A 15,861-nucleotide genomic window follows, 5' to 3' on the forward strand; every position below is an offset into this window, starting at 1 on the left:
TGGAACAGTAGGTAACAGCTAAATCGAGTACCTAGAATGGTGCTCTGCACACAGTAAGTGTGCAGTAAGTAGGATTGATTGATTGATTTATTCTATTTATTTTATTTTGTTAATATGTTTTGTTTTGTTCTCTGTCTCTCCCTTCTAGATTGTAAGCCTGCTGTTGGGTAGGGACCGTCTCCATATGTTGCCAACTTGGACTTCTCAAATGCTTAGTACAGTGTTCTGCACACAGTAAGCACTCAATAAATACGATTGAATGAATGAATAAATGATTGATTGGAACAGTAGGTAACAGCTAAATCGAGTACCTAGAATAGTGCTCTGCACACAGTAAGTGTGCAGTAAGTAGGATTGATTGATTGATTTATTCTATTTTATTTTGTTAATATGTTTTGTTTTGTTGTCTGTCTCCCCCTTCTAGACTGTGAGCCCGCTGCTGGGTAGGGACCATCTCTATATGTTGCCAACTTGTACTTCCCAAGCGCATAGTACAGTGCTCTGCACACAGTAAGCGCTCAATAAATGTGATTGAATGAATGAATGAATGAATGATTGATTGGAACAGTAGGTAACAGCTAAAATCTGAGTATCAGAGAGTACTACCCGGTGCTTAATGCACAGTAAGCACTTAATAAAGTCCACTAAAAAAAACCCAGCCAAGAGAGGCTAGTTTAGGAAATAGTAACTGTGGTAATTGCTAAGTGTCTAACGTTGGGGTTAAAAAGGCAATCAGGTCAGACCGTTCCAGTCACATATGGGGCTCAGAGTCTGAGGAGAACAAGTACCTAATCCCCATTCTACATATGAGGAAAATAAGGCCTAGAGAAGATAAGTAGACGTGGCCAAGATCACTCAGCTGGCAAATGGTGGAGCCAGGATTAGAAACCAGAACTACTGACTTGTCGGCCTGGGCTGTTCTGTGTAGGCCACGTTCCCATTCAGCCAAAGGCTGAGTCTGAGAAGTAAGGTGCACAAAGAGAGAAGAAAAGGTGAAAATTTAATTAATTCATTCAATTGTGTGTGGAGCACTGTACTAAGTGTTTGGGAGAATACAGTAGAACATTAAACAGACACAGTCCCTGCCCACAATGAGCTTAGAAAACAGAGAGGGTTTGATTCAATGCTCAGAACAGTGCTTTGCACATAGTAAGCGCTTAATAAATGTCATTATTATTATTAGTCTAGCATATCACCCAACTGGTTGGACTGGGGTTGGATTCCAGCGTTTTGAACGGTGCTTGGCACATAGTAAGCGCTTAACAACTACCATTATCACCATTATTATTATTATTGAGTGGAGTCCAGTGGTGAATGAGGGGCTGGACAGAGTGATCCACCCTGGCTGTTGGGGTCAGTTAGAAATATCATTGACTGACTGATCGTCTGACTGTGAGCCCACTGTTGGGTAGGGACTGTCTCTATATGTTGCCAATTTGTACTTCCCAAGTGCTTAGTACAGTGCTCTGCACATAGTAAGCACTCAATAAATATGATTGATTGATTGATTGATTGATCGTCACAAACTCATGCCCTCCTAGCAGAATGGCCCCAGGGTACAAGGGAAGGCTGGGAAACGTTCAATCCAGCCCAGCCCGCTCAACACAGCAGCGGCGGGCTTCACAACAGCCGCTGCCACATCTGCTAGACCACCTAGGCCTCCACGCTATTCAGCGAGGGAGAAATTGGGCATGTCGGGTCATTAGTGAAAGACGGCAGGCAGCCGGGCTCCCTGCATGAGGAACTGATTTGGAAGCACAAAATTAAAAACAAAAAAACCCCATACCTCGTCCATCCACTGCTCTGTAGGTTCATTTTGGTTCGTTTCAAAACTACAAAACGGGATCCTGAACCTGCCTGCCAGAGCCTCTCTCAAAGCCTTCTCTCCTGCCCACCCCGAGACCAACCAATTCAGGGCCTTTCAGAGAGACCATCCTGTCTCCTCTGAATCTGCCCAGGTTCTCTAGAGATGATGAATTCAGGAGGTTTGGAAGGAAACCATAAAGTGTAGTCATATATTCAAGTCGACCAGTCTTGTCCCTGGGAGAGCTTCAGAACTACCCTGCCCTCTTCTCCTCCTGAGCGTTTTCTGGACCAGGACAGACCGGCCCAGCTGAAGCCAGCTTGAAACTAGGGCGTGTGGTGCAGTGTGAATGCATGGGGAGGGCCTGGAATCCCTCAAAGCTACCCCAGGGGCTTGGGGGCTGGGCTGGTGGCTTTTAGAAGCCAAATTCTGACTGCAGAGTGACTGGCTCACTGAAAGAAGGCCAGCTGGGGTTCAGCTTTTGGGAAAGGTCACAAAGAAAGGTGTCCTGAAAGAGGGCCAGCTTCGGATCTGTCTCTCCAGCCTCCGGCCATTCTCGCCCCTCCAGATTAACAAACCCTGTGGTGACATTCAGGAATCAATCAAGCTCTCCCTCTGCACTTGGACTCTGCATAGGATCTGCCTCGTTAGGCAAATTCCCAAGGTGCTTTCAAAAATGCATGAGCCATCAGGTTCCCTAGATTTCTCAGATGACAGGTTTAAAAGGAAATTTTACATGAGGGTTCAGAGGACCCAGGAGGGAGGGAACTCTTTTAGGCGGGGCGATCAAAGCATCCCCTTGACCAGAAACCCACGACAGCAAGCATACCTTCTAAGCTGGGAAACTGTCGCGATTATTAAGTGAGATTGTGCTCTGCAAGGTCCAAGTTTGTTTTTTATGTGAGAACAAGGATGTTTTGGACTAGTTTAGTGAATGGCCGGTCCAGTGTGACAGCACCGATAATAGTCATCTGGAGGGGAATGGTAACATTAAAATGCATTTATTCATTCATTCTAATATTTATTGAGCACAGAGCACTGTATGCAGAGCACTCTATTAAGCATTTGGAAGAGTAATATAACAAAGAGAAGCAGTGTGGCTCAGTGGAAAGAGCACAGGCTTTGGAGTCAGAGGTCATGGGTTCAAATCCTGGCTCCGCCACTTGCCAACTATGTGACCTTGGGCAAGTCACTTAACTTCTCTGGGTCTCAGTTCCCTCATCTGGAAAATGGGGATTAAGACTGTGAGCCCCCCGTGGGACAACCTCCTCACCTTGTAACCTCCCCAGCGCTTAGAACAGTGCTTTGCACATAGTAAGCGCTTAATAAATGCCATCATCATCATCATCATCTTGTAACCTCCCCAGTGCTTAGAACAGTGTTTTGCACATAGTAAGCACTTAATAAATGCTGTCATTATTATTATTATTATTATTACTATCATTATTATAACAGACACATTCCCTGCCCACACCAAGCTTAAATCTTGAATATATGACTACACTTTATGGGGAAACAACAGACTCTGAAGATTCTGACAGTGGAATGGGCATCCATATTTTGGGACCTGGAGAATGCTCTGAATCTATATGTCGGGCTGGGTAAGTTGTGGTTTCCAGGAGAGCCACGGGAGCTGCTGGGTCATCTGGCCCTCATGACTAACAGCCGCAGGAACTTCTCACCGGCAACCACTATCTGAGCCAGGGCCAGTTGGCAGGGAGCCTTGGGGCAGGGCCCAAATGGGTCACTCGCCAGCCTCCCATCTCCAACGTGAAACTCTCCTGCAGCATCAGCTCACAGGAGCCCCCCAGAATTGGGCAAACCCCAATAACTCCGGCCAGCGGGAACTCAACTGTCACGGAGCCTGTCACAGAGGCCGTTAAGGCCGACTGGGGCTGAGTTCTGGCCAGGCAGCCAGTGCCCAGATGGCCCGGCTGAATCCGGGCAAGGAAGCCTCCCCCTCCATCTGCCTTGGAGTGGTGGCCCTATTGGTGGTCTGTCTCCCCTTCTAGACTGCAAGCTCTCTGTGGGCAGGGACTGTGTCTGTTATATTGTTGCATAGCACTCTCCCAAGCGTCTAGTTAGAGAAGCAGCGTGGCTCAGTGGAAAAGAGCATGGGCTTTGGAGTCAGAGGTCATGGCTTCAAATCCCGGCTCCGCCAATTGTCAGCTGTGTGACTTTGGGCAAGTCACTTAACTTCTCTGGGCCTCAGTTCCCTCATCTGTAAAATGGGGATGAAAACTGTGAGCCCCCCATGGGGCAACCTGATCACCTGGTAACCTCCCCAGCACTTAGAACACTGCTTTGCACATAGTAAGCGCTTAATAAATGCCATCATTATTATTATTAGTAGTAGTAGTAGTAGTAGTAGTAGTAGTAGTAGTAGTAGTGGTGGTAGTAGTACAGTGCTCTACACACAGTAAGTGCTAAATAAATACGATTGACTGACTGATTGGCTGACTGACTGACAATGGCGCTCAGGCCTTCAGAGGTAGGATAAAGCGTTCTCCCATGCCAGCCGGGAACTCTCCGGGCCAAGCAGCCCCGTAGGATGTGTAGCCCCCGCCAATGTCATCTTTGGATCCCAGAGGAGTCAGAACAGTCCAGCCCGGGATTCCTAGCATTCCAGCTACCCGGGGGAATTACAAGTTGCCGCCCATTACCGCAAAGCCAGTACCCAGCTGGGAGGCTAGGCCTTGGAGCCGACACTCGGGACTGGGGTCACTGGCGGCCCAGCATCCAACTCTCTGAAGCGATGAGTGTGAAATCCCCCAGCGGTGAATCACCGAGGAGGAAGCACATGAGCAAGTTTCCAGTGAGTCCTGCCCAGGACACTGTCAGGTTCATTCATCCTGACATCTCCTGTAAATCTCCTTTAGCTTCAGGTCTCCCTTGCCGGCGCTCGGGGATAAACAACAGATTTTTTTGAAAAGCCGCGCTTGGTGCAAACCATCTGTGTTTGGGTGCGTCTAGGTTGGGACTCAGAAAAGGCACCCTCTTCCCCAATCTCTAACATCTTTGGGCCCCCCCATCAAGGGCCGGCCTGGATGGGGGTTTATCCCTGCCCATAACAAGCTTACAGTCTAGAGGGGGAGACGGCCATTAATATGAATAAATAAGTAATTTATAATATATAAATTAGAGAAGCAACATGGCCTAGTGGATACAACTGGGGCCTTGGGAGTCAGAAGGACCTGCGTTCAAATCCCAGCTTCGCCACTTGTCTGCTGTGTGATTTGGTGCAAGTCACTTAACTTCTTTGTGCCTCAGTTCCCTCATCTATAAAATGGAGATTAAGACTGTAAGCCCTTGTGAGACAAAGACCTGATTTGTTAGTACCCATCCCAGTGCTTAGTAGAGTGCCTGAAACATAGTAAGCACTTAACAAATGCCACAGTTATTATTATTATTATCCGATTCCCTACTTGCCCGACTCTGGCAACTTTTCTCTGGGGGTTGTGAGCTACTCCGGATCCCGTCAGTGGGGTTGACCGAACTACCCATCCACACTGCTGCCAGGAGGGGAAAAACTGGGGGCTTTTTCCTCCCCTTCCTTGTGGAAATGAAAGCCATTTTCCATTGAGTATTCTGCCAAGCCCCAACCTACCCTTTTAGGCCCATGGACCAGGTCCATGGTCTCCCTCAACCTGTTCCCCAGGCCCAAGGTATACCACTCAGCAAAGTAGGGTAGGTGAGCTCGTTCCTTTCAGTCAGATGGGCTCATTTGCATTGATGCCCCAGGGGAGGCTGTTGAGGGGGCATTGGGGAGGCATACTGCTCTCACCCAGTCCACTAATTCTCCTTGAGACAATTGGTGCTTCGCTGAAGGTACAGCCATCAGTAGCCCTCTGTGGTACCTCGTAGCCAGCACCAGTTAACATGAGGCACAATCTAAAGAAATCACAGGAAGGCAAATGAAAATCAGCCTGAAATGGGAACAACTCTGCTTGTCTTTTTTCCCTTCTCTCTCTTTGATTTGCATGGGAATCTGGGCTTAGGGGAGTTCTGAGCATTTTAACAGAAATTCCTGTTATGGAGCTGCTCATGCCCCTGAACTATAGAGATTCCGCCTACTCTGTGCTCTGGCCATATCCCGGCAGGATGTCTACAAATCCCAGTAATGTTTGGGCTGAGGATGTTGGCTGACACACAGTGTGGATGTAGAGGAAGTAGGAGATCCCTGAAAGCCAGATAATCCTTGCACAATGGATCCTGAAGCCTTCTGAGGGCTCTAGACTATAAGCTCACTGTGGGCAGGGACTGTGTCTACCAACTCTGTTATAATATAGTGTGGTATTTGTTAAGCACTTACTATGTGCCACAGTTATTAGTGGTATTTGTTAAGCACTCACTATGTGCCAGATACTGTACTAAGTGCTGGGGTAGATACAAGCTAATCAGATTTGACACAGTCACTGTCATTCATTCATTCATTCAATCGTATTAATTGAGCGCTTACTGTGTGCAGAGCACTGTACTAAGCACTTGGGAAGTACAAGTTGGGAACATATAGAGACGATCCCTACTCAACAGTGGGATCACAGTCTAGGAGGGGGAGACAGACAACAAAACAAAACATATTAACAAAATAAAATAAATAGAATAAATATGTACAAGTAAAATAGAGTAATAAATATGCACAAACATATATATATATATATATATATATATGTATAGGTGCTGTGGGGAGGGGAAGGAGGTAAGGGGGGGGGGGTTGGGGTGGGGTAGAAGGGGGAGAGGGAGAAGGGGGCTCAGTCTGGGAATTAACTTGTATCTACCCCAGAACATAGAACAGTGTTTGGTACATAGTAAGGGCTTAACAAGTACAATTATTATTGTAATAGTACTACTCTCCTCCATGGTAAACATGCGGAACCCATTCTCACAGGAAGACAGGCCTAAGAATAAGAAGCCGTGGGGTCTAGTGGTAAGAACCCGAGCCTAGGAGTCAGAGGACTTGGGTTCTGACCCTTTCTCTACCACCTGTCCACTATGTGATATTGGGCAAGTCACCTACGTTCGCTATGCCTCAGTCGTCCCACATGGGGCTTACACTCTTAATCCCCATTTTACAGATGACGTAACTGAGGCACAGAGAAGTGAAGTGACTTGCCCGAGGTCACACAGCAGACAAGTGGCGGAACCAGGATTAGAACGAAGGTCCTTCTGACTTCAAGGCCAATGCTCTATCCACTAGACCATGCTACTTCTCATATTGTACTCTCCCAAGCGCTTAGTACAGTCCTCTGCACATAGTAATTGCTCAATAAATACCATTGATTGATTGATTGATAGTGACATTCAGCCGCGAAACCTAGCTCAGCCATGGGGTGGGGATGGGCTGGACAGCCAAGACACAGGAGCTCAGAGAGCCGGTGGTTTCGTGATCGGTGGCTCGAGCCAGTGACTGCTGATTCTAAACGGGAAGTAAATCAGATTTACCTAGGGTTTACTGTGGATAGGTAGGTCCCGTTCTAATGTCAGGAAGAGCCAAGAGAGTTATTTTTATCCACACACCAACACCAGACATTTCTATATGTGTGATTTCCAGCATAGATCCCTTTATCCACTAGGCTGAACCCAGCCTGGACATCTAAATAATTGAGTTGATTTTTACCCCAGCAATATTGGAGCAGCATTGCCGCCCCACGGAATCACTCTGGATCAGGGCCTAAACTCTTAGGGGAGGCCCCAGGTGGGTCCCCAAAATCCCTATTCCTATTTCCCCCAGGATCAATTCCGCCATCCCAAATAACACCAGGTTCTTGCAGCCTTCATATTGGAGCAGCTGGTATGATAAAACTAAGCCTCCCTGTACACGTCTTTGGGGCATGTGAAGTCTGGGTACTGAGGTTTTTCTTGTGTGAGTGCTGGCTTAACCCTCGTTCAGAGGAATGGTCTTTCAAAAGACAGTCTGGATAGCTGAGGAATATTCGCAGCCTTCTCCTCCAGGAGCACTCTGGCTCCAACCTCTAGCCTTTGGTCAGCCTTCCAGAAACTGGGAAATCCCTTTCAGATTTCCCCGCAGCTGTGTTTTGGATTTTGAAGGATGAGCTTCTCTGTGTGTCTTTATTCTTCATGTGCCTGTGATGTTGAATAGACTGTCTCCTCTCCCCAGGATCCTGGTGTGTAATTACATGAATCGTGCCAGCTGGGAGGGAGAGGTGGAGTCGGAAAATAGAGGGTTACAGATAGCGAGGAGCTCCGTTTTTGATATTCTCTGTGTTTATAACACAGAGGGGTTGGGGACGAGGCTCAGGGAAACGTAAGCTGGATGTCAGGAGCCGAGGGTGTAAAAAGGTACTTTGATTGCTTTAACCCTTGAGAAAGTGGCTTCTCCTATTCTTCTCAGAGGAGTTGCCAGTGTTGGTTGTAGGGCTGTGGCTGAGAGCTCACGGCCTTTGAGCTATACTTTTGGATGCCAGAAGGGCATCTGGGGTAGGGATAGATGGTGAAATCTTCAGGGATGGACCTGAGGGCCAGAGGGTCCTGGGTAGGCCGGGGGGCTGCAAAAAGAACCTCACCTCAAGCAGACATCGGACTGGATTTCCCAGGAACCCCAATTGGAAACTTGGTTTTTTGAGGTCAGGAATGTTACTTTCATATATTGACGGGCAGTGGGAGAGGGCCATGAGAAAGGCCCCCTTTTCTAGTACTGGAGGATGCGGAACGACTTACGTTTTTGCCATTTCGACCCTCAGAGGGGTGTGGGGTGACATTCTAAGACAATGCTTAATGCCACATTCTTTTTCTTACCTTGTTTCTCTAACCAGATTTTATTAAAACCCTTCAACACTGTGCTAACATTATAGTATCACCACTGCACTCAGGTAAACAGGCCTAGAGACCCTTTTAACCTTAGTTCCACAGATTCTGGTGAGACTTAGGAAATAAATTGGCCAATGCTTTAAGGAGAGCTAGGAGAATTAGTAGAAAGAGCCCGGGGATAGGGTTAAATCAAGAAGATCGAAGTTCTAGTCTCAGCTCTGCTATGGAGACACTCAGTGACCACAGACATCTGCCTTAGACTCTCTGGGTGTCAAGGTTCCCATGGGTAAAATTCCTCACCCTCCCGTGTCTTCACAGGAACTCTTTGAGGACAATTGAGGTCACTGAAGGGAAGAAAAGCAGTATAGAAATTCAAGGTATTCCCAGTTTCCTTGTTTGTAAATAAGCTAGAGTACAGCACGTTGGTTAGCCCCATACTATCTAACTAGGCCCTACAGGGTAATATCACAGCTTTAAAAGCAGTGTGGCCTAGTGGATAGAATACAGGGCTGTGTGTCCAAAGGACCTGAGTTCTAATCCAAGTTTTGCCACATCTGCTATGTGACCTTGGGTAAGTCACTTCACTTCTCTGTACCTCAGTTACCTCATCTATAAAATGGGGATCGAGACTGTGAACCCCGTGTGGGACTGGGACTGTGTCCAACCTGATAGCTTGCATCTACCCCAGCAAATAATAAATGCTTAACAAATACCATTTTTTAAAAAAGGCACTGTAACTCCCTCAGCCCCTACTCTCTACATTCACCATAAATAATAATAATAATGATAATAAATAAATAAAAAGGAAACAGGTCTGATAGGTTCTCTATTGTACTTTTCCAGCATTTAGAACAGAGCTCTGCACAGAGTAAACACTCAATAAATACCATGGAAAGAATGAAAGATATTCTCCCTTTCCCTAAGCCCTTGTGACGTCACTTCCAGGGGCCGCCCCTGAGGATAACTTCCTTGTGTGCTGCTGCGTGATGTAGAGGCCAGTCAGATGATTTTTCAAACTCAAGCATCTTTGCAACACTTAACTCTGATGGTTCTCATCGATTAGAATATGTCCTGAAGCCCCGCTGGGCATCCCAAATCTCTCCAGGGATAGCATAAACTGTTCTCAGAAGGAGCTATTTCTCCATGGCCCTAAACTCCCCATCATTTGAGTTACAATGGCTTTCACAAGTATCAAGAACCCACCCTGGTCCAGTTACTCCCTTACTCCCTTGTTCCAGGTGGATGCTGAGGGCTCTCCTGAGGCATTGGATTAGGTTAGGTTGTTTAAAAGCACCTTCTAAGCAGTCAGTCTCCAAAGGGGATGGGCTTTTAGGATTCCTAATTTTCCTGAGGTGGCAGTTTCCCCAAAACACAGCCAATTTAAATATTCAGACACACCTCCCAAACTACAGGTCTTTGACAAAGACCAGAGAGAGTTTATTGCTAGTACAAATAATTTAAAGTCTGGATGACCGAACAGAACTGGGTCGGGCTGCCCCAGGCAGTAAGGGAACTGAGACACATTTGGGTGAGACAAACTCACTTTTTGTGGTCCAAATTGGCCTCAGATCGGATAACGGGTCACTCGGCTCTCCAGAGGTCAAATAAACAGCTTTCCACGGTTTACTAATGTGAAGAGAGAAGGAGTTCCAAGCAAAAACGAGCACGAGCAAGCAGTCGGTGACAATAGATGGCATTGGTTGGCTTGTGAGGAGCAGATAATGCAAACTGAAGTATGGTGGGAGAGAGCTGATTGAGTGCTTTGAAATCAGTGGTGAGTTTTTCTTGATGCAGAGAAGGATCGTCAACCATTGGAGGGTTTCAAATAAAACAGCGAGGCAACAAAATAGTGACGCTACGAGGCTTAATGGAAAGAGCCCGGGCGTTGGAGCTAGATGATGATGATGGTGGTGGTTTTTGTTAAGCGCTTACTATGTGCCAAGCACTGTTCTAAGTGCTGGGGTAGATACAAGGTAATCAGGTTGTCCCAGGTGGGGCTCACAATCTTAATCCCCATTTTACAGATGAGGTCACTGAGGCACAGAGAAGTTAAGCGACTTACCCAAAGTCACACAGCTGACAAGTGGCGGATCTGGGATTAGAACCCAAGACCTTTGACTCCCAAGCCCGGGCTCTTTCCACTAATCCATGCTGTTAGTGAAACTGGGTTCTAATCTCAGCTCCACCACTTGTCTGCTGGGTGATCTTGGGCAAGTCTCTGAACTTCTCTGTGCCTCAGTTCCCTCATCTGTAAAATGGAGGTTCAATACCTGTTCTCCCTCCTACTGAGGCTGTAAACCCCATGTGGGACCTGATTATCCTGTTTCCACCCCAGCGCTTAATAGTGTGCTTGGCACACATTAAGTGCTTAACAAGTACAACAGTTATAATTATTGTAATTTGAGGAGTGGAGAGATGGGCGCAAAATAATTCAGAGACTCCGCCCTTTAGGTTTTAAGATATCGTACCTTGCGAGGCCTAAGGAGTTCAATCTGCCCAATGGGCTAGAAATCATCATCAATCATCATCATCATCAATCATATTTATTGAGTGCTTACTATGTGCAGAGCACATAGTATAAATGGATCTCCTGGAGAAACCATTACAGTTAAATAAGAAATGATGGTACATCCTTTTCTCTGGCCAAGTCCTGAAGCCTGGTCATTGGGTGCCCATCACAGCAGCTCTTCCCGGATTCTGCTGGGCTTCTGGCCGGCAGAAGAATGTTATGCCCCCCTAGAAGTTGATGCCAGGCACCAATTTGCTACAAGTCACAACTCACCCGTGCTGGGCAGCAGTGACAGGGGAGAGAGTCAAGGAAGGAGACTCAAGTTTACTGCACGGAAGAAGGCAATGGTAAAGCACTTCCGTTTTTTGACCAAGAAAACTCTATGGATACACTACCAGAATGATTGCAGGTGGAGGTGGGGTGTTCTGGGAGAGGTGTTCCATGGAGTCACCATGGGTGGGAAACAACTGGGCAACAGAAGACAATCAATCAATCAATCAATCGTATTTATTGAGCGCTTACTGTGTGTAGAGCACTGTACTAAGCGCTTGGGAAGCACAAGATGGCAACATACAGAGACAAGACAAGATCCCGGTGCGTAGAACAGTGCCTGGCACAAAGTAAGCACTTAACAAGTACTGGAAAACAAATATTGAAGAAATAAACATAACAAAGCTACTGATTTCCCACCTGAATGAGGACAGAGTTTACCCTTTTCTCCCCACTGCTCTCTTAGTTGCTGAGATGGGGAGATGTGTGTACAGGGGACAATGTCCCAGTGCCCCTGCTTCAAAGAATCATAGGTTTAGTCTCACCCTAAAGTTGAAATCTAACATAAATCCCCCATGCTCTAACAAGTCTCTTTTCTCCTCCCTGGAGTAGGAGACCACCTGGTAGCCCTATTCTACAAAATAATAATAATAATAATAATAATGGCATTATTATTAAGCGCTTACTATGTGCAAAGCACTGTTCCCCTTCAGTAACTTGAAGTCCATTATTATTATTATCATTAATATTATTGTGCTAGACTGTAAGCTCATTTTAGGCAGGGAATGTGTCTGCTATATTTTATATTGTATTCTCCCAAGCACTTAGTTCAGTGCTCTGCACACAGTAAGTGCTCAATAATATGACTGATTGATTAAGTGCTTATTATGTTTCAAGCATTGTTCTAAGTACTGGGGCATTAATTAGTTGGGTTGGACACAGTCCCTGTCCCAAATGGGGCTCCCAGTCTAAGTCCACGATTAAAGCAGCCCTCGACTTTCTCTTCTCTGGGCTAATTCTAGTTCCGGCGGCCTTTTCTCCTTGGCCTTATCTCCCAGCTCTTTCATGATCCAATGAAAATGTTCCAGGTTATTGAGCTGAGCCTTCAGCCCCTGTGTCCGTGTGGTCCACTTGCCTGTGTTCCCATGGGATTTCCTAACTTTCACAGGTCCCTGGCTCAGGGAAAACCACAGCTCTCCTTTGCAAAGCACCTTCACTTGATTGACAGGCCCAACCTCAGGAAGCCGCGGACTGACAGCCCCATCAAGGCTGTTGGAAAAGAATCCCGGCTGGGATGCCAAACTCCTCCAAATGACCGTCAGAGGGATGGCAGATGGACGGCTAATTAACCTCCCTCGTGCCCCCGGCCAGATCCCAATCCCTGCCAGGCGTAGACTCTGACCTTATTAAAGAACAAATCTGCAGGCTCCCTTGCTTCAAGTACATGGGAGAATATGTTCTCAACGGGGAATTTGAGGACTTCCAATTAGGGGCAAGTTCAGAAGCAGGAGGGAAAATGAGCCAGTCAGGGTGAGTAGCCAAGGGAGATGCATGACTCTGTGTCAGGAGAAAGGGAAGAGACAGCTAGGGTTTTCACAGCCCCAGACCAAATAGCACTTTGTGGTCCTGGTTGGAGGGGATGAGTGGAGAGTTTAAATAGCAGAACTACCAGCTACTCCAGTAATTTTGTTCTGGGAATTTGCCCTCTCCCCAGATGGAACCTGGGAGGCCTTGACCCTGGGGTCCAGTGGCACCCTGACCTCGACTGGGGAGGGGGTGTTTAAGGAGCAGAATCAGGGCAGAGGCAGGCAGTTCCCCCCATATGAATTGCTCCTCTCTAACCACCCCCGTCCCCTTCCCGCTCACCTCCTCCATCGCCAGGAAATGCCGGCCACACACCTACATCCTTAAGATAGAAATAATAGGGGCAGGGACCTCTGTTGCTCCTGGGGAGAGGGGGAGAAAGGCCCAGGAAGTATACCCTCTTCAAATCGGTGCCGTTTCAAAAATCTGACCCGGGACTGCCACTGAGAGTGGTGCGGAATAAAGCCAGTTCTGCCGCAGATCTGAATCACCGTGGGCCGCTTCACCCCTCATCCTTCAGCAGGTAGACCACCCCTGCTTCCTGCCTGAGGGGGAGAAGAATCAGGATCGGGCTGAAGTGTGAGCTTTCAGCTCCCTTACTCCATCTCTGGCTCCCTCCAGCCGGGCAGGCAGATAGCTGGTTTTCCTCACTCTGCACCCACCCACCAGTGGGACGGGGTGTCGCGTCTGCCAGCTTAGTTGCAGACTGAACTTCTTGGTCTGCTGCTTGGAGAACGTGTTTTTGGGTGGCGGGCACCTGCCACCCTCGAAGACTGGTGGGTCTCAGTCTCTGTCGAGAGTCCGTCAAACCACCTGTCATGGGCCTGATAAGCTCCCATCTCTTCCGGCAACCATCTCCTTCACCTTCCTCATTCTCCTAGCCTGCTAAACCGGCCAACCCATGGCACTGGACCCTATACCCTCCTGCCTTGGAGTCTCTCACCCACTGTCTCCCCTATCTTCAGTACCCTACTCCCCTCTTACTCAAGCTGAGCTTCTTCCTTCTTTTGCGTGCTCACATGGTTTGTGGTCATCCCAGAATAACCCCCTCAAGTCCAGCCACTAAGATCACTCCAGGAGCCGACAACACCTGGAAGTTTCTCCGTGCTGAATGTTAGTAGGTGTCTGCTTTTATGTGTGTAGGAATCTAATGTACGTCTGTGAATCTGTCTTGTAAACTCAGCCTGCAAATGACAAAATGCTTCCCTAGTGTTCAGTAGACGCTTAATAAATACAGTTGATTGGGTCTGAGAGGGAAGGAGCTGCATCATCTTCCTCCTCTCAGTCTCCCTCTCTCTCTTCTTCCTCCTCCCCACCCCATCCCAGGGTCTTAGGTAGCGATAGGACTGCCGTGGTCACTGATTCTATGCTAGCAACTGGCTGACTAGCCACAGAGGAGGATTTGGCTATTCCAAGCATGTGAGCATGTAGAGCTGGTGCTCTTCTGGATTTGAGGGGGGAAATTGAGCCTGTGGCTCCTTTATCCCCATTCTGCAGATTGGGAAGCTGAGATCCGGAGAGGAGATGTGACTTACCCAAGGTCACACAGCTGCTCAGCAGCAGAACGGAGATTCGAACTCTAATCTTATCAGACCAATTCGGCTGAACTTCGGGGAGCTGGGAGGAGTAAAAGGTGGCCAGCCCTATCTAGGTTCCCCCATTTTCCTGGGGGATTGAGGGTTGAGCACTGAATGATGTTGAAGCTGTCTGTGTGCGTGTGTGGAGAAGCCCTAGAAGAGGCTGCTGATTTTTCTTTGCTCTTTCCTCCATGATGATGGCATTTATTAAGCGTTTACTATGTGCAAAGCACTGTTCTAAGTGCTGGGGAGATTACAAGGAGATCAGGTTGTCCCACGGGGGGGCTCACAGTTTAAATCCCCATTTTACAGACGAGGTAACTGAGGTCATGGATTCTAATCCAGGCTCCACCACTTATCAGCTGTATGACTTTGGGCAAGTCATTTAACTTCTGTGGGCCTCAGTTACCTCATCTGTAAAATGGGGATTAAGACTGTGATTACCTTGTATCAACCTGATTACCTTGTATCTACACCAGTCCTTAGAACAGTGCTTGGCTCATAGTAAGCGCTTAACAAATACCATCACCATCATCATCATCATATTGTTATACTCTACTCTCCCAAGCACTCAATTAATACGACTGACTGACTGACTGTTCTGTACATAGTAAGTACTTAATAAATAGCATTGACTATGATGACATAGTCCCTATGCCACAAGGGACTCACAGTCTAACGGGGAGGGAGAACAGGGACTTTAGCCCCATTTACAGATGAGAAAACTGAGGCACAGAGACCCTCTAGACTGTAAGCTCATTATGGGCAGGGAATGTGTCTGTTACATTGTTATACTGTACTCTCCCAAGCACTTAGTATAGTGCTCAATAAATATGACTGCTTAAATTCATTCAATCCTATTTATTGAGCACTTACTGTGTGGCGAGCACTGTACTAAGCACTTGGAAAGTACAATTCAGCAACAAAGAGAGACAATCACTGCCCACAACGGGTTCACAGTCTAGAAGGGGGGAAAGGAGTGTCTGCCCCAACACCCAGAGTGGCACCAACACCCCATGTTTCTTGGGCACCATGGGTACGAGGGACCTGAACTGAGAATACAGTCCGTTATTGGCAAGACCCACAACTAGCTTATACCCAAGTGCCTTCAGCTGGACAAAAGGGGGCAACAGGGATGTGGGCTAATTGTGTACCACTGGCCTTTCCCTCTACCTGGTACATTCATTCATTCAATTGTATTTATTGAGCACTTACTATGTGTAGAGCACTGTACTAAGTGCTTTGAAAGTACAATTTGGCAGTAGAGACAATCCCTCCTCAACAACAGGCTCGCGTGTACATCGGACAGTGTTCTTGCAACTTTACAACACTGTAGTTGGAGCAGTAGA

At 47.3% G+C, this 15,861-nt stretch overlaps 1 protein-coding gene across 2 annotated transcripts in view; it reads left to right on the plus strand.

Annotated features, from left to right (window-relative positions):
- CHRDL1 (chordin like 1) overlaps positions 1-15,861 on the plus strand; it is an 87,381-nt gene that overhangs the window by 28,548 nt on the left and 42,972 nt on the right. The window lies entirely within an intron of this gene.

The sequence above is a fragment of the Tachyglossus aculeatus genome, chromosome 6 (genome assembly GCF_015852505.1).
Source record: "Tachyglossus aculeatus isolate mTacAcu1 chromosome 6, mTacAcu1.pri, whole genome shotgun sequence".
NCBI classification, from domain to species: domain Eukaryota; kingdom Metazoa; phylum Chordata; class Mammalia; order Monotremata; family Tachyglossidae; genus Tachyglossus; species Tachyglossus aculeatus.